The sequence below is a fragment of the Puma concolor genome, chromosome A3, assembly GCF_028749965.1.
Source record: "Puma concolor isolate L17-30 chromosome A3, mPumCon1.1.hap2, whole genome shotgun sequence".
Taxonomy (NCBI): domain Eukaryota; kingdom Metazoa; phylum Chordata; class Mammalia; order Carnivora; family Felidae; genus Puma; species Puma concolor.
In genome coordinates, this window is record NC_141669.1 from 108,119,796 (window position 1) to 108,138,952 (window position 19,157).

At 37.8% G+C, this 19,157-nt stretch overlaps 1 long non-coding RNA gene across 1 annotated transcript in view; it reads right to left on the reverse strand.

Moving 5' to 3' along the window:
- The window catches only part of LOC147582645 (uncharacterized), a 495,094-nt gene that overhangs the window by 260,934 nt on the left and 215,003 nt on the right, over positions 1–19,157 (reverse strand). The gene's annotated exons all lie outside the window — the stretch shown is intronic.

Genomic DNA, 19,157 nt, shown 5'->3' on the forward strand with positions numbered 1-19,157 from the left:
CAAGTCTGATCTGTCCTCTAATTTCTAGTCTTTATATTAGCTATTCTTCAGAAATGATTCACAATGGCTTTATCTTTATTCTTTTATTATCCACCGAAGGGCCCAGTTCTAAAACCATCCATATGCCTTATGTCCAACGAAGTTTACAGAATACATCCATGAACAGCCTTTAGCTTTGGATTTTGACACTCAAAATAATGTAGCATTTCGGACTTTTAAAAAGTATACTTGGTATTAATCGGCATATAAAAAAGGCAAACATGTAACTTTTATGTAAATCTATGGCTATAGAAATATTTCACATCCATATATTTAAAACTATGTAGCTTTAGAAATTAAATGGAAAATTAAACAGGTTATCTTAAAAACTCAGAAACCTTAATGTAATTAGTGTAGCCTTCTCCATCATCAAACTTAAGCTCTTCAAGCTAAATGACTGTGTGATTTTTTGGCTCTCAAGTGGCAAATATAAATCAAGGACTACAGAAATCTTCCCCACAGACAAAATCTATGTCCACAACTTAAAGAAGTTAGGAATGAACTTTATCTCAGCCAGGCTGACAATGATAAGATTTCAAGAAGGAGAGAAGACTGACCACCCACAGCCCTGCTGTCTCCAGAGCAAATCTAGCCAGACTTGCAAATACCACTATCACAGTACTAGTAGCATCTTGAAACTAACTGTCCTGTTGATTGGCAGGACTTCAGGGAATTTTATCTAATTGTCTAAGAACAGGAAGGAAAGGAAAGCACACACTCATTTTCATTTAAATGTAGACAATTTCTACCTTTGACCCTAGGGTGGACGAACCAAGCACAGATTTATTCACACTGATTTTGTTTTCTTGGAGTCAATATGCCCTAAATGGAATATTTCCTGTGATTTTATTTTTTTTCTTTTTGCCTGAGAGGTACTAAACTGAGGACCTCCCCTTAGAAAACCACCTAGGATATGAAAAGAGGTCTGTATGTGTATGAGCACTGCCAAAGGTAATAGGGTGGCAGCTAACAGCCCAGGAAGTGAATCACTGCCTTTGTTGGTTTCTATTTTGTCAGCAGAGGGAAAACTTCAAAAATAACTTACAAAAAGAAATCAATAAATAACCTGTCATCCATTTCTGGGACCCTTGTTTCTAGTTTTCTCCATCTCTCCCATCCCTATTATTAAATGAGTCAATGGTGGAAAAACTCCAAATGTCTCATGTGGAGTTAAACTGGGTATTAAATCATCTTAGTCTCAATGCATATGGTAAAAAAGAAGCCATCAAAAAGAATACACTGGCATGGAGAGAAGTGAAAATTTTGAGCAATATACCATACTCTAGCAAAATAATCCTATAAATTGAGAACATGTTCAGCCCCTGCACAGCACAGCACATATTGTAAAAAGAAATTTAGTTGCTGAAAAACATGAGATATTCTCCTCTGCCACTGATAAGGTTGATGGAAGGACACACACCATGGTTAGTAAATAGCACTTTTTTGGTTTATAATTATATCTAACTGCTTGCCAGTAAAGCATGATGAAACCTTCATCACATAATCCTCTAAAAACATCTAAAATATCCAAAGATTTAGTAAATCATTGCCAAAATACTCACATACCCAACAAAAGTAATCCAGAAAACTGTGTCAGCACCTTCTCAGGCAGAATAATATTGAGGAGACTTATTCTTATACACCATGTTATGTGCCGTGTTGAAGACATTTCAAATTTTAACTCCTCAACATTTAGATTCACACACACTATTTTTACCTTCTCCGAGTTTCCTGGATGACTGAAGTCCTTCCAGTCTTCAGTTAGTCATATCCCACACTCTACTAATTCTCAGATGCTGGAATAATGACAATGACTGAGATCATGATGAACTTATAAGACTGAAGTCGTGTCTTTATCAATGAGGACACAGTTACTATTTCATGAGTCACCCCAAAATACCTCTTGCATTTGGTGGCAGAGGGTCCAGAGAGCAAGTTTCAGAACAGTCATTCTTGAATTACTGATATAGGAAGTGAGAAGGCTGTAAGTTTTTTTGACCATGTCACTCATTTAGAGTTCACTTCCCACACAGGTTACAAATCTATCTTCCTAAAGCAGAAAGATAAAAGGAATCTTAAAATTAAGATGGATAATTCTCCAACACTGTATGAAGGAGTCATCATTTTCAAGGTCTCATAAAGTCCCATGTTAAATTCCGCTGAAATTCACAGTTCCCATCTAAAGCTCAAAAGTTATTTAGAAGCCATATAACAAATTTAGGAGTCAGCCAGAGGTGATGAGAATATAATACAATTCTCTTCTTCATCCTGCTATACCAGGCAGAGCTGCAAATGTCAACATCCAACTCCTCCCAAGCAGCCTTCACTGGCCACATCTCCTATTAATCTGGGCTTCCTTTTCATTCTTTGGAGATTTGCTAGCACAGTCCTTGGTGAGACCCACTTAATATTTGGCCTATCATTGCAGTGCATAGATTCATAAATGCCCAGGGGTCAAAGCCCGTCTCCTAAATGACAACATCCATGATACTGTGCATGAGGCTGGTGACTGCCTAACTCCTGTACCTCTATTTCATCATACACCAAGATGATAATGCCTTTGGTCTAAAGAAAAAGGATGGGTAATTGCTGAGAAAAAGAACACAGGGTCACAAAGGAAGCTCCATGCTACTATCAACAAAATTATTAAAAGATCGATGTTGTTCTAAGAAACACAAGAACAAGGAGTTTCCAATATAGAAGTAAGTGTAATCAAAGGAGAAAAAATAAATAATTCACATGCCAGAGAATGGCAACTCCACATGTCAGTCAGTGGCAAGCAACTGGCTCTGTGAAATGGATTTAACCATGTGTATCCCATATATTTGTGATACGTCTTACTGTCATCATGTGTCAAGTTACAATATTGTAAGTTACAGGAAAGAGCAGAAGAATTCATAGTGCTTTAGAATCACAGTTCTTGCACAAAATTAATGTTTAGAACTGTTCATGTAAAGGGGCTCCCTTTCCATATCAACAATGCAGAATAAGGAAGGAAAAAAATATATATACACATGCTGTATTACAAATTGAGGCTAGAAACATTAAAGTTAATTAGCACTCATAGCTCTAAAATGCCAAAATTGTTTAATGTTGATTTGCATTTCTACATTATATTCATATTACTATATTCTACATTATCATTCTATATCACTATATGTATTTGTGATTTACATAGATTACCATATATTATAGTATAATATAGAATATGATAACAAACTAACAATCTGTATTATTTTATTTTATAATACATTTCTCTTACTATATTCTGCTTCTTCTTCTCTGCATGAGTTTAAAAGAGAAACTTCAAAAGCTAAGAGACTTTTCTGACACACAAATTATAAGATAATTTTATTCTTTTCACTGAAGGCAGCCAATACACACTGTAACGTTAGAGGCACACCTGAAGAGGATTCAGAATGAAATTCCTTTGACATCGTTGTCAAAGTCAAAACATTATAATTCCCCCATCCCATTCTTTTATTGGAGTCTTTATGATATCAGCAGCTATTTAACTTGTGGCTTTCCTGCATCAGACATTTCAACGACAATTACTGCTGGGCAAATTCTAAGTCTATAGCACCCACCTCCAACTCCACTCCTGACAAAAAATTTTAAAATAAGGTTAACTGGAAAGTGTAGGCAGCTTGTTTTGGCCATGTTAGTTCTGATCTGACCTGAGAGCCTAGGCATTGAGGTGGAACATGGCAACTAGCAGATGATTATCAGTGGACTATTGTGTTAGATGCAGCTAGCACTGGGCCTGAACTATAGAATCAGCAGTATTATAGAATTGCAGACCACAGTAGGAAATCCTAGAGTGTGAGAAATTATTCTGAGTAAAGGAACAGCCATATATCAAGGTCAGTTGACAGTTTCATATTTAAGTTGGCTATTAAACACATACATTTATCTCTTCTCCTGCCCAAAAACCCATATGAAAAGAAAAATAAAAAGAATAAATTTAAGGCAGCAGTGGAAAACTGAGAGAATTACATCAACTGGCTTAAACAATGAGAAACGTCCAGAAGATACAACAGCTGATGTGAAGCCAAAATGGTGAAGAACTCACAGCACAACACAGGCTTGGACAGAATTGGTTTTTAAACCAGTGAAAAGTTCTGACTACAACTTCACATTAATCTGATAATGAAGCTTCAGAAGGAAACTATGATAAGGAGCAGTAGGGTATGTTAGTAGACAACAGGGCAGTCTGGCCCCCATGGTAGCTGACAACTAAGGCATTTGCCCTCAGGGGCATTCAGTCTTTCTGAGCAAAGTTGAGAATCTGCCCAGCAATAATTCCAGAGATGTACTGGGACTGTGAGAAGGGAAGCAGTACTGCAGGCAAGTTTCTGTCAAGACTAAGGATAAGAAGACTTGTCCCTTAACACTCCAGAAGGCAAATTCTCTCTCTGCCCTAAAGGAGAGCCTACCTACCTACATCACCTGCTCCCAACCTGCCTCCCTCCTACCCTACCTGCTTCTCTTCAGAGCCAGAGAGCTTGTAATTACACTCAGGGTATAATCTTTTCCCATTTGTGTCACAAATACCTACTTCAGTCACTGATACTGATAAATTAAGCCATCATTTGCAAGTGTAAACAGATATGCCAGAATAATCAATTGAAGAAACTGGTATGCAAGAGAGACATAAACTACACTAATGAACTAACTCAAGAGAAAAGGAAGAAGCCAAAGCAAAGAAGATAACTATAAAATAAATGTAATCAGTCTCTGCAGATCAATAATAGTACATATCATGGAAATAAATTTGGGTGTGAGTGCCAAGTATCTATAATTAAATATGATTATCAGGGATTTCTTGTGTACATTAACGTTTATAATCACAGTCTTAGATCATCTTTAAAATCTCCCAAGCTAAAGACTCTTGATTCTATTTCAAGTGCAGTTCCTGGGTTTCATACATCTCATGCAATACAAAGGTAAGAAATTAAAATATTCTGAAATTCTGAGAAAGCACAAATAATGCACTGTTCCATTGAATGTTGAGCCCAAAGAGATTTAAGGATCAGCAGTGTGGAGACTGACTTGCTGTAAATAGCACACATGTTCGTTCAGTCTTTGGATCGTTTATCATTGTCTCTGTGTATGGTGTTCTCTGCTGAGATGGCAGGGAAATTTGGGGTCTTGAAACACAAGTAAAAGACTACAGTACTTGTAAAATACTTGGCCAGAAGTTAGCTTTCAACAGAGTACCTGGGAATACTACCTGGGAGCATATCACACATAATGCTTTATCTCAACACTTGATTTATCAGGCTAAAGGATCTTTTAAACCTTGCTGGACCCTACAGCATGGAGAGCCTAAGGCTAAGTGGGACAACTGTTAGAATAGTCCACAAAGAAGAACTGTCTGAGAAAAGCCAGGTTCCAAATGGGGATTTTCATCTGTGTTTTGTATTCACTTTAATCCTCTAAGTATTTTCAGTTTCCTATGAAAAAAAATTGAAATTTCCTGAACAACAATACTGCCAAGAGTTATTATCCCTTTCGCTTACTTTCAAAGAATCTTTCTCTATTAAAATGGCTTATATCAAATCTGAGTATTATTAAGATTACATGCAGCTCCCCAGACATCCACCTAATTGAAAAGAACAGTCCAGAAAGAACAGACAGACTTCTATATTCACAGAGCATGTATGGGACAGGTTAACCGTGGAGGGAAAAAGAGCTAATGGAAAATCACTGGAAAAAATGACTTTCCAAACTTTTTTTTTTTTAGTTTATTTACTTATTTTGAGAGAGAGAGAGCACAAGCAGGGGAGGGACAGAGAGAGGAAGAGAGAGAATCCCAAGCAGGCTCCACACTGACAGTGCAGAGGCCGACACGGGGCTCAAACCCATGAACTGACAGATCATGACTGGAGCCAGAACCAAGAGTCGGATGATCAACCAACTGAGCCACACAGGCACCCTGGCTTTCAAATCTTTTTATGTAGATACTGTCATCAGCCTTTTGGTACACATAGGCAGATAACTTCTGCATTAAACAAAGGTTTCCTGGAAAAGATGCCTCTGTGTTTTGCTCTGTTTCATTTATTTTCACACATAGGATTTCTGCATCATTTCCAAACTGTTCATATTGAGTCCACTTTTCTCATCCTGTAAGGTCCTTGAGTCAGATTCTACATACATCATTTATTGGCTGATCACTTGGCATCAATTCTTTCAACGAGCATTTAATCATTCATTTATTCAACAAGAATTTATGGAGTTTATCCTCTTTGTCAGGCAATACAAGGCAGCTCTCAAACCTCATGCACTAACACCAGACTGCTGGACCCAGGCCTTCCTTCCAGACACCTAAAATGTTTAGGGCAGCAGAGAACTCTGGCAAGTGGGAATAGTGAGTTTTTAATGTTCAGTTTTAATGAAACATCTATGAGCAAGAATCTTGTCTCTACTTCCACAACTTTTAGAGTTGATTTCACTTCCCTTTTCTCTAAACTTCCAAGAGTTACAAAACCAATTTATCTGAGGACCTTTCCATCCTCCCTTCCTAATACATTTATGTGTTAATTCTAAGACCAGGTGTTGTGGTGACAGACACCTGGGGCTCCTAAATGGTAAGAGTTTATATAACTTCCCACTAGCTGCTAAAAAGAAAAACATTCTTTTTAATGTATTTCTAAGTAGAGAAAAAAGAGACTACAAGGAGAAGGATTCACTTGCCTCTTTCTCTTTACTCTAGCTTTAAAACGCTGGTTGTGACTTTGGCTCAGTGGCCAGATGATTGGCAGAGGCACAGGAGAAGATGAAGCTTGCCTAGGACTAAAGGAAGAAGAAGAGTGAACAGGAGGGGGTGTGTGCGTGGTATTTGTATCCACTCATCCTCTGGGAATGCTCCTGTCCCTGCTCTCCAAGCCCTCCCTATTTGGTAGTAGGGAATTTTCCACTATGGACTTAGGACCCTATACTAGCTCCCAATTCTTTGCCCTCTGCATCATTTCCAATGCTGATGGGGACTGGGACCCCAGCATGAGGCATGGAGTCTGGAAGTCAGCTTAGTAATCAGCTCATTCTTTCCTGAGCAATACTCACACCTCATAGAGGATGAGTACACTACACAAATATAACAGATGAAAGACACATTCAGTTGTTTCCCTTATATCACAACCTGACTAGTTCTGTCTACTAAGCATACTGATGGTTGGCTACTACCCACTCATCTCCTCTCAGCCAATAAAACCCCTAGGACAGAGAGAACACTGATTTCCCCAAGCTGCTCTGTTCCAATTCCATGGATTTTATTCTTCACTATTAGGATCACCTTACCAGTAGAAATATTTACACAATAGTTTAAAAGGCTGCTGCCACTGTGATCCAGTTAAAATATCATGTCATCTCATCTTCTGAGAGTTATTCAAATGAAAAGTACACACTTGAAATCTAGAATTACACATCACATTAGAACTGGAAGAGATCTATGAGATAATCACCATCAACCACTGTGATTCCAAATGGGAAACACTAGGAGCAGAGCAGAGGTGGGACTTCCAAAGAGTTCAGAGCCAGCACCTAGAGTTGTTCACTTTGTCATCTCCCAGAACACCATGGGGAAGACGATTTAATTACTGTGCTTGGGGATCCCATCTTATTAACTGTCCTTTTGCATTACCTATAGCAACCTATTGTGAATAGTCTGGTTTTTTTATGTTTTGAAAAGAGAGGTGAAGTTTGTTGTTTTGGTTGTTGTTGTTTTGTTTTTGTTTTTGTTTTTAGGTGAGCTCATGACAAAATTGAGGAGGAGAATCTATGGTTAACTTACCAGTGAAAAAGCCAATCACTATAAGTGACACTAGGAGTAGGTCTAAGATTTTGGTGTGAGGGTAAAGTCCCCTCCTCACTTCCTTGCATGAGATAATAGGAATGCCAACAAGAAAACAGAGGTCCTGACTGGCAGTTTCCAGCACTAGAAAAGAGAAAGCTGAACTGATGTGATAAAGTTAAAAGTGGCAATATAAGACTCTAAAGTCAGTAAGTTTAGACTCTAATAGGTAGCTCCACAGATAAAAGAATGAATATCTAAATTGCAGCCAAGGGAAGCTGAGCATCTATCTTGTTAGACTGGTTGGTTAGGCCAGTAGGTGTCCTGCTTGCTAGGAGAAAAGCAGGGAGGAACCCTGGCCAAAGCTGTCTGTATGGTGATGCAGAAGGTCACCACATGGTCTAGGGATTTTTCTAGCTGCTGTTACTGACTAGAGAGAATGAATGAATGAATGAATGAATGAACGAACCAACAAACGAACAAATAATCAAACCAGAAAGCAACAATCAGAGAAGAGGATCAAGATAAAGAGGGGTAGGCAGGATGAGGGAGTAGAAACTAAAAATATGACCAAGGTGGCTTTGGCTCCCTACAATTCCTAGCCAAGATTTCTTATTCCAAAATCAACTGCTTAAAAGTTTTTCTTATTTGTTAAGGGGAAATTTGCGTGAAGACGTGAGATAGAGGCAAACTGAATTACAAATCTGAAGTTTCTTCCAGGGGGCACTGCAGATCCACCATGAGGCCAACTGGAGTTAAGAAACAAGTCTGCTCAAAACGATTCCTGTCTGCAAGTGTTTAATTTGAACCTCACTTGAAAAAATATTCTTTAAATCCTGATAATATCTCAGGACAATTCGTTCTTCTATATATATAGCGCCTCTCCTGAATTGGGAAAAGCCTTGGTAGATAAGCTGCTGAATCTTTTATAACTCCTCTAGGCCTCTTGGGATTCCTTAGATTGGTAGTGATTTGAGCAAAATGGATAACATGTTCTACCTTTTCAGAGTGATATTTCTCTCTAGGATACCTCTCATTATCAGTGGATCCCCTGCTAAGATCAAAGGCACTCCCCCAAAGCAAAGAACAGGAATACCTAGTTTGTCACTATTAGTTGAAAATAGTGCGGGGCGCCTGGGTGGCGCAGTCGGTTAAGCGTCCGACTTCAGCCAGGTCACGATTTCGCGGTCTGTGAGTTCGAGCCCCGCGTCAGGCTCTGGGCTGATGGCTCAGAGCCTGGAGCCTGTTTCCGATTCTGTGTCTCCCTCTCTCTCTGCCCCCTCCCCCGTTCATGCTCTGTTTCTCTCTGTCCCAAAAATAAATAAACGTTGAAAAAAAAAATTTAAAAAAAAAAAAAAAAAAAGAAAATAGTGGGACTGACATCCCAGGCTTTCTGCTGCAAGAGATGAGCCTCATTAGGAATCTAATCTCCGATAAAAAGCAGTCATTTTTGCACTGATATGAAAAAATATTTTATGCCTACAAACAGCAAGAGTTGAAAAAGAACTTCAAGGGGTATTCAGCTGAGATTAACTTGAGCTACTAAAAAGTAAAATTTATAAGTGTATGTTGCCTATAAACCGCTGACTCTGTTTTGATTTGTTTTCCTTCACACATTGAATCTTTCTGAATGACGAGAAATCATCTTCTCAAAGGTAATATCCAGGAATTTTGAGCACTATAAATTCAAGTACAGTTTTGTATGAGATAAAATACTAGTAATTATAATACACGGTGTCAAAAATGCAGACATGTTTCATAAAAGGCTATTTGTTTACACTGTTGCTATTTTACTTTGTATCTTAGGGACAGGTATACAGAAAGTGGAAACAGATCATCACCAAATGCTCTGAAAATTGTTTGGTCAAGAGCAATTTACTACCATATGGAGGATGGTGGGCTTCTCTGGGTATTTCTTCTTGCCCCTTCATCCTTTAAATTTTTAATCTACCTATCAAGGTGCGTTGAGTCAGTCAACCAAGAACACCCGTGTTTCAGCAAGCTAGGGTGTCCATGCTTAAGAAATCACAAAGTGAGATGTCAAGGACTTATATACCATGTCTTACCATAATGGGGGGGGGGGGGGTTAAGTGTTCAGATTCATTGACTGATATTCAGATATTTAGAGAAAAGGCAAAAATAAGTAATTACATAAGTAATTGCTTCTCATTACCTTTTGATTGGATTTGCAAGAATGACCTATGAGTGAGATGGAGCAAGCTTGGCCTCTGCAATTTAGAAAATCTGCACCTTCTTTTCCAGGAAGACCAGTGCTTAGTCAGGATGAAATTATGGCTGGGTGAATGGCACGTGGGCTAAATTTCAAACCTCACTCATCCCATTGACTGGGTGTCCTGATGCAGTGGCACAACTGTATGCAGTGTTCTTGCTTAAGAAAATACAAAAATTACTCAGGACATCCATTAAATACCTGCATGGATTTTTAAACACATTTCTTAGCCAGGGATGAGTGTTTGCTTCTTAGAATACTAGTGTAAATTAGGAAGAGAACATGACTAAGGTAAAACTTTACTATCATAGAACATGTAGGCAAAGCAATCCAAGTTTTACTAACCTATTGATTTTTGGAAACTGTTTCCAAAAAGATTTTTCCTGTTCTGTGTGGCTCAGCTAAACTAAAGATGATAGAGAGTTTTAAGAAAACAGTGATTACTTAGGAAATGACTAGACAGTATTATCAAATGGCAATTCAACTATGCCAAACAAAGAACAGAAATGACTGACAATATATATAACATACATGGCTTATGTTTTTCCTACTAGTTTGCAAAGTGGACAGAATTTGTCTTAGAGGAATATAAACTTTCTCTAAGAAGCGTGAAATTTATTAGGAGCAGCAAGAAACATGGCATTAGGTATTTTAGGCTGCTTTGACTCTAAAGGAAGAGAACACAAAGGGGCTCAAGCCATGGCTTTTACATCTTGTTGTAGGCGTCATTTCCTTGAACCGCCTCAATATAGATTCCATTTTTTAAGAAGGCAAGCTGAGACTTTTTTCCATTACTCTTGGCTGGGATCTGGATTTAGTCAAACTGGCCACTGTCACTACTTATGTCTAATTAGAACCACCTGTGAGAATTTTGTGTCAAAAAAGAAAGAGAGAATGAAAGCTAATGTTCACGATGATTACAAGATTTGATCTTAAGGCTAATTTTATTTGCTTTCGGCCTGATAATAAGGCTTTCCAAACACCTCTCGCATTTTTAAAATTGGTTTCCTTTGGATATTGGCTGAAAGTGTTCATGAGTTACCTGTATGTGTGTGTACAGACAGATAGAGTCCTCTTAAAGAGAACCTTCACACCTCTTTAAAGAAAAAGCATACAACGTTGAAATCTGAGCTGGAGTGAAAAAGTATGGCTTGTTTGGCTTTCTGTTCTTTAGAATGGTACTGAGGGAGCTGAGCTGACCCCTTGTCAAAGAAATAGCATCACAAGTGTTCAGTCTCCTCCCACCCACTTTCCTTCCAATCACATTTTCAACATTTCCTAAGGGGAATTCTTTCCAGTCTTAAACACACTGACTTTGGTCTTATCACAACAGTATAAAAAGTTTTGGAAATTTTGAAACGGAGAAAAAAAATTATGTTGAGCCAGGACAGAATTATGAAAGCAGAAGAAGGGGTAGGAGGCTTGTGTTTTTTCCATTTTCTGTCATCAACTGTAAAATGTCAAATCCGTCAAATGCCTGGTTCTGAGTATTAAAAAGTCAACTTTGGGGAAGCAAATGAAACCCTCTGCTTCATATATCACTTGTTATGAACAGTATAAATACTTAGAACTGGACTTTTGGTTATAGTGATATGGCATAAAAGAAATACGTATTGTCTTTAAAAAAGCACACATTGATTTTAAAATTCCATAAACAAAATTCAAGGCTAAGCTCCACAGAATAATTGTAATTAAATATTTTATATATCCTATTTTTTCCTTTTCTTTTTCTTATAAACTGACCATAGTCAATGTCTAAACTGAGAAAATGCAATATTCAGAAAAGAAAAATAATATTTAAGCCTCTTGCTCCCCCCAAAAAAACACATTTATTATAATGACATGAATGCACTCAATTAACATGATGAAATTTGCACTAAAACTTTGGGTAACTTCCCTTTGAGACAATGGCAACATTGTCAAATCATTAGGGAAATGAGCAGAAATTACCAAATGTTTTTATTTAACTTTCAACTTCTCAAAGGCTTTGAATTCTCTTTATAATTACTTTGTCAGCCCCAAACTCTATGCTTTCTAATTAGTGGCCAAAAGGAAGAACACAGGTATTTTTGCCTCCTAAAGCTGATGAAGAAACGGAAGCTGACACTGTTAGCACTGGGATTTTGCACACTCTGGCTATAAAAATGCAGAAGAAATTTTGGCTGTGGATTGCAAGTACTCTTTAAGAGCCCTATTGGAAATTATAAACATCCTCGATATCTGGTTTCCCTACAAGACTGTTTAAGCTCTTTTTAAGACAGGAAGTGAAGAACTTATGAGCAGTAAGTGAGGAGGCCAATTTAGGTTTGAATCTTGCCTCTGCTTTGACCTAGCTGAGAACTTAGTCAAGTGAGTTTCTTGACTTCTAGACTCAGTCCATTCATCTGAAAAATGAGCTTGGGCATTCCCATTCCAAAAAGCTATGTAGACTGAATATGAACATTAATGCAAAAATATTCAAGTAAACTCTTAAAAGCTGCATGGATACAAGGTATTGTCTGATTTTTTTGTCTTAGAAGTTTTCCTGTGTCTAGCTTACCTTACTACATACAAACCCAATGTTAGAAGAGGACAGAGGGAAAATTTCTACATCTCCTGGTATCTAAGTCCCTTCTTGTCTGCATGATACCATATGCTCTTTTTACCCTTGGGATCCTCCTTTAGGTTGGATGAAGGGTCCTTCCCCACCCACTTCACCTCTCGTAACCCATAAAATACAAGAAATAATGCTCACTCTATACTCAGCCCCTGAAGACATGGCCTGCCCTACAGTTCACTGTTATGCATTATGTACCAATTAATTAACATATTCTCATTACTTTCTTTTGGGCCTCCTTTCTTTGTTCCACTCTTCTGTCTCTTTATAACTGTGGATAAATAAAATTCATACTTGTTCTTTCTTTAAAAATCTTTCCTTAAATTCATCCATCACTTTTATTTAGATTTTTATTCACTGAACAAACTGACATATATAAAGGGATCCCCAAGTCCTACATGATGTTGAAAAGCAAAGCCACTGAATAAAGATGCTCAATAGGTAATAAAATAGCTGAATAATACCTGAATATACCTGAATAAAGAGGCTGAATAAAGATGCTCTGAAAAATGTTTATCCTGGGTCTGGAGGAAGTGTAGTGTATGTGTGTGTGTATGTGTGTACATATGTCATATATATATATATATATATATATATATATATACACACACACACACACACACATACATATATACATACATATGTATATATATATACATATATATGTATGTGTGTGTATATATATATATATATATACACACACACATATATACATACATATGTATATATGTGTGTGTGTATATATATACATATATATGTGTGTGTATGTGTGTGTGTATATATATATATATCTATCTGATATATATATATATATATATATATATATATATATATATATATCAGTGCATCCCCTGGATGACTCAATGAGTACTGATTGATAATCTACAGCTGACCCATGTTTAATTAAAACACATGAAAGACATAATAGAAGGTCTCATCTTCAAGGAGCTTATAACCAGATGGAGAGTGAAAGGAGATACATCAACTCATAATGGTGATTTTGGCACTGTGGACCACATGTTTTGATACCTTCCTACCAGCTTTTTTCTCATAAATAGCATCCATTCTTGTAAGCACACATGGCCATGTGTGATAAAAACAGATGGCTCAGATCCCAGACCAGATAACACAGGGATATTGAACAATTGTAAAAGTCCACTCGTACACACATTTGGCCTCTTAAAGAGATGTAAAATGTCATATTAGAAAAAGCAGTTTCCTGGGGCGCCTGGGTGGCTCAGTTGGTTAAGCGGCCCACTTCGGCTCAGGTCATGATCTCGCAGTCCCTGAGTTCAAGCCCCGCGTCGGGCTCTGTGCTGACAGCTCAGAGCATGGAGCCTGTTTCAGATTTTGTGTCTCCCTCTCTCTGACCCTCCCCTGTTCATGCTCTGTCTCTCCCTGTCTCAAAAATAAATAAAACGTTAAAAAATTAAAAAAAGAAAAAGCAGTTTCCAGCAGATATTATCAAGTTACAGAACAGTTATCTCAGTGGGTGGGAGTTGGGGGTGGTGTGGAGGTGATGTGCGGGAATTAACGAAACATCCTGCTGCATGCTGACTATACCTAGATGCAGCTTCTTAGATGGTTTCTGCTGCTTTTGAGGCCATCAAAGTTCCATTTCCTTGTTTCTTTCATCAGTTTGGGAATCATGAAATTTTCCTGCATAGGATGCTTATTTAGGTTTTTATATATGCCTACCTATTTTATTACCTTTTATACCGCATGTGAGGCTGGATCAGTTTGCAGCAGAACAAAGCTAATTACAACTTCCATGGCCTAAATATAGCATAATGACAGAGTGCCATTCAAGGGTAGCACTGAGCTGAGAAACCTTTTGGCAGGACAAGACAGAGGTTATTCAGCTTCATAGTGCCTGCTCCAGGGGCTGGCTGACTGTGGAGCTCTAAGCTACCCCAAAATTGTGAGGTCAGTAGGCAACTTGACTTTGGGAGGAAAGTTAGCCTCTTGTCCACTTTGTTTTATGTTGATCCTTATTTTCAAAGAATTAACTGCAAATGTACAGTGATCTGGTATTTGAGACAGAGGGGCAACACCAAATTCAGGAATGAAGAAGCTCTGGGCTGAGGTGGAAGAACTGACAGAAGCAAGAGACCCAGAAGAGAATAATCCTGGGAATGTCATGTGAAATCTTCTCCCAAATAGCATAACTGGTATAATTTCCATCAGAGGATAACTTGTTATTGGGCTTGGTTATTAAAGATGCCCCTTTCCAAACCCCTTCCTTTATCTGTCTATTGTTATTCATTTGTGTGGTTGGTGCCTTTCTTCGCAGTTGCTACCTTGAGTTCTATGGTTATGTGTATATCACTTGTTTCTAATACATAAACTCACATGTGGGAGTTTCTATGGTACAGATGCATGTGCAGTAGTAGTTGGTGGTCCCGATCCCTTTACAGTCTCTATGTCAAATTCAGAAACAATCTTGCTACCCTCAAGACATGTCTGTCATTGGCAGTTTTATTTCACTAAGGATGTCTGAGTTTAGTTACTTTGCTTGTCTCACATTCTCCTCACTGTTCATTCTGCTGTTTGATTCTCCCTGGAATTTCCTAGTCATTCTTTGTATTAATGCCTGTTAATAGCATTTAATGAGAACCTTTCAAAGACTCTGAGTGAACAGAGGAAACAAAAGACATGCCCAATGTTGTCACCAGAATTCCACCTCCCACCCCAGGGATGAAGCCAGTTCTTAGCCTTTGAACCCCAGTCAATGAATGTGCAGTTTCTTACTAACCACTTTGCCTTCCCTTGTGAAAAGGGCTTGAAGAGGCCTGGTCTACCACACACAGAATGGGAAAAGACAAAGAAATTTTTAAAAGAAAACTTAGAGGCATTATTATTTGACTCGACCAGTGAGAACCCCATATGCCAAACCACCAGGCTCTTTGAGGAAAAAGAGACGGCTTATATTTAGGAGAAGACAAGGGATATCTGTGATGATACCTTATCTGATCTAAGCCTCAACAAGAACCCGCCTTGAAACTTAGGATGATTTTTTCCCATCAGTGAAATTAACATTTGTTGCTTATATGTAAAGATAGGATTCAGTAAATAAATCCTAAAACTGCCTCCTCTTAAATGCAAGCATAATAAAAAAGGACTAAGGATGTTTCAGCATCACTACTAGAAATTTTCTAATTGTTTTTATGCTGTGGAAGTATGTTTTTTGCTGGAATGATGAATAGTATTACATTGCCCAAATCATCCTAGAGAATTTTATTCATTTAAAGATGTTGTCATATTCATTGACTTTTCTTTCACAAGTGATCTATTCTAAATCATTTTATGGCATACCCAGGACTGTAACTGCTCCTTTTTCTACTCCCCTCCTCCACCAATTCCATGCCCTTGGGCTTTACTGTGGTTCTATGCATACTGGTGCTTCCATAGGAGAAAGAGGGCAGAAGCAATAAAAAGACATGGACCTTACCAGTCAAATTGCCTCCTTTTCAGCAATGCTAAGCCAGGGTGGGGGGAATAGGAATAGGGTTAAAGTGTTGAAAATCTTGGCCTGAAAGAGGTTTGGGCATGAAATGGTGATTCCCCCCTAGCTCCTCTATTACCACCCATGGTTATAACCCACATTTTATCTTTTCCTGGGAGTTAAATTTCCCATCTTTGCTTTGTGTGATCTATTTATTTTGACAACTTTACAAGACAATCATTGCTATGTCAACCTTCCACCTACTGAGGAAAAAGCCAAAGAAAAACTTATAAACTTTGGTACCAATGCAGTCTTGTCAATGTGGGAAGTGTGAAATACAACTTGTTTGACAGCTATAAAATTGTCCCATAATGAAAATAGGGGGCCTATAATTTAGTTTTATATTTTTCACATTAACAATAGCATGAGTGGCTAAAAATACAGTTGAAGTCATCCAAGTAGCACTTCTCAATATTATGTCTGGGTTAAAAAAATTCAGGTTTGTATTTGGCTACATGAATGTAAACAACCATAGAATAACTTCTTTTCATGCTCCATCCCATATTTATAACATAAACACAGACAGAGTTTATGAAATTAGGCCTCCCTAGAAAACCACTAGAATAATGCAGGAATCATAATGCAATGAAATAACAAAAATGTATTATCTCTGAGAGTGTTAACTATTCTCATAAACAATATTCTTAGGTGTACAAGGTGTTTATTTCCATAATTGATCTGGGTGTCTTTCTGAACTTTTACTAAATTATAAATAAAGAAAAGTGCCTAAATAATAAGAGAATAAATCGATGGATTTTCACAATTAAACACACAATTAAACACTTGTGTGTAACCAACTCCCAGATTAAAAAAAAAATGGAACATGAACACCTCCAGAAATTGTGTTGGGCTCTGATCAATTTACCACCATCCCCAAGCACCAAAGATAACCCTCTTTCACACTGATTAGTTTTTTTCACTTTTGATTTTTTTTTTTTTTTTTTTTTTTTTTTTTTTTTTTTTTTTTGAGAGAGAGAGAATGTGCACACACAGGGGAAGGGCATAGAGAGAGGGAGAGAGAGGGGATCCCAAGAAGGCTCTGTGTGTCAGCACAGACCCCAACATGAGGCTCAAACTGACAAACTGGGCTTGAACTCACAACCATGAGATCATGACCAAAAGTCAAACACTCAACCCACTTTTGAGCTTTTTATGAATTAAATCCATAGCAGCCAATTTTAACAATCAGCTCACATGTTTCAATAATATTCCCACATCCTATATAGAAAATTCTGTGATGGAAGCTGAATATGTTACGCAATTTAAATATGTAAAAGATGGGCTAATATTTTGATCTGAATAAAGTTTTAAAAACACACAGCATGTATTAATGAGAGAAAGCCTAGACCTCTTTCTACAAGATCCTGAAGTACAGATAATGTCCAAAGAAATAATAATGAACAATTCCTGATATTCTCTGTGTTAGATACTATTCTAAGGATCATTGGAAGTGGTGGAGAGACATGTGGGCTCAGGAGCCTTCTTGTTCATCCACTAAACTAGAACTGTCTCCATGATATGAGCATCTCTGTATCTTCCTATAGGCAATGCTCATAATGCAACCACTGAAGAATAGTAAGACTCAAACTTGTGGGCTCACCTGTTAGGATAATTAAGCAGAAGATGAATGTCCTTTTTTGTGAAAGTATGGAACTCTAAGTAAGTGGAGAAAACAAACTGGCAGCAATTATGGAAGGCTTAAAAGCCTCTGATACCTGGAACTTTTAATTAAACAGAAGGGGGCAGTCTCATAAAGAAGACTTACACAACAGAGAAACTCAGATTAAAGATAGGAATAAATAAAATTACACATACTTCTAGGCCAATGGCTCCCAACGAGGGGTGATTTGGGTCCCAGGGAACATTCTGCATTGTCTGGAAACACTTTTAGTTTTCACAGTGGTGGGAGGTAGGGCTGGTGAGGGAGGGGACAAGGGGAGAGGTGAAGGAAGGAAGATGATTTGAGAGTTGGGTGGCTTGCTACTGGCATCTAGTAAGTAGAAGTGTAGGGTGCTGCTAAACACTCCACAATGCACAGGATCGTCCCCCACAACAAAAAATTATCCAGCTTCAAAAGTCAATAGCACTGAGGTTGAGAAAGCTGCTCTAGTTGATGGCTTAGAATTAAAGTGTTCTCATTTTCCTGACTTGTCTCCCATGCAGAGTGGGACTCACTGAGCGAGGACTCAGTGTTTTGTTGTGAGATCATAACTTCATTGGGCTTCTTGTGTTCCTGTGGGAAATATGATGAGTGAGACTCACTTCATGTAGCTTTTGTTTAGAATAAATATAGGAAGCACCAAGCATAATGCATGTATCTGTCACAATCCTGTGTGCTGAGTACTTTTCTTGTCAGTCAGGATTATCAGAGCCTTATTTCTTAAAGATTTATGTCCAGTGGATAAAATATTTTCTGACTTACTTTAGCAGTTTGACACACAAAAAAATTACAAAACAGTTTACCAAATAAATTTGGGAAAAATAAAAAAAAATCCATTTATCAGAATAATTTGTATGCTACGCCATCCAGTTATTTGTGTGTAGAAAAACATATTAGATCCTTACTTCATAAGATAGTAATTCAGAAGCATTGACCAAATCCTCTCTAACTAGAACTCCCCAAACTTTAAAATGCACTAAAATCACCTGTGGATTTTGTTAAAGGGCAGATTCTGAGTCAACATGTCTGGCGCACCACCTGAGATATTACATTTCTGGTGATCTTTAAGGAGATACCTCTGCTGGTCCTGGATTACACTTTGGATGCAAATCTCTGAGAACAAGAATTGCTAAAGCACAGATAAATAAATAAGAGATGCTCTTTGAGTTACACACAGAATCTGTTAACACTAGACCCTTACCTCACATAATGGTTGAATATACACAAATGCTGACCTCCTTCTGGGTAGTGAAGTTCAACTTTCTAGACTTATATTGAAACAGTTAAGAAAATAGGTTCAGAATCTTTTAGTGGGGGGCAGGGGAATTGAAAAGA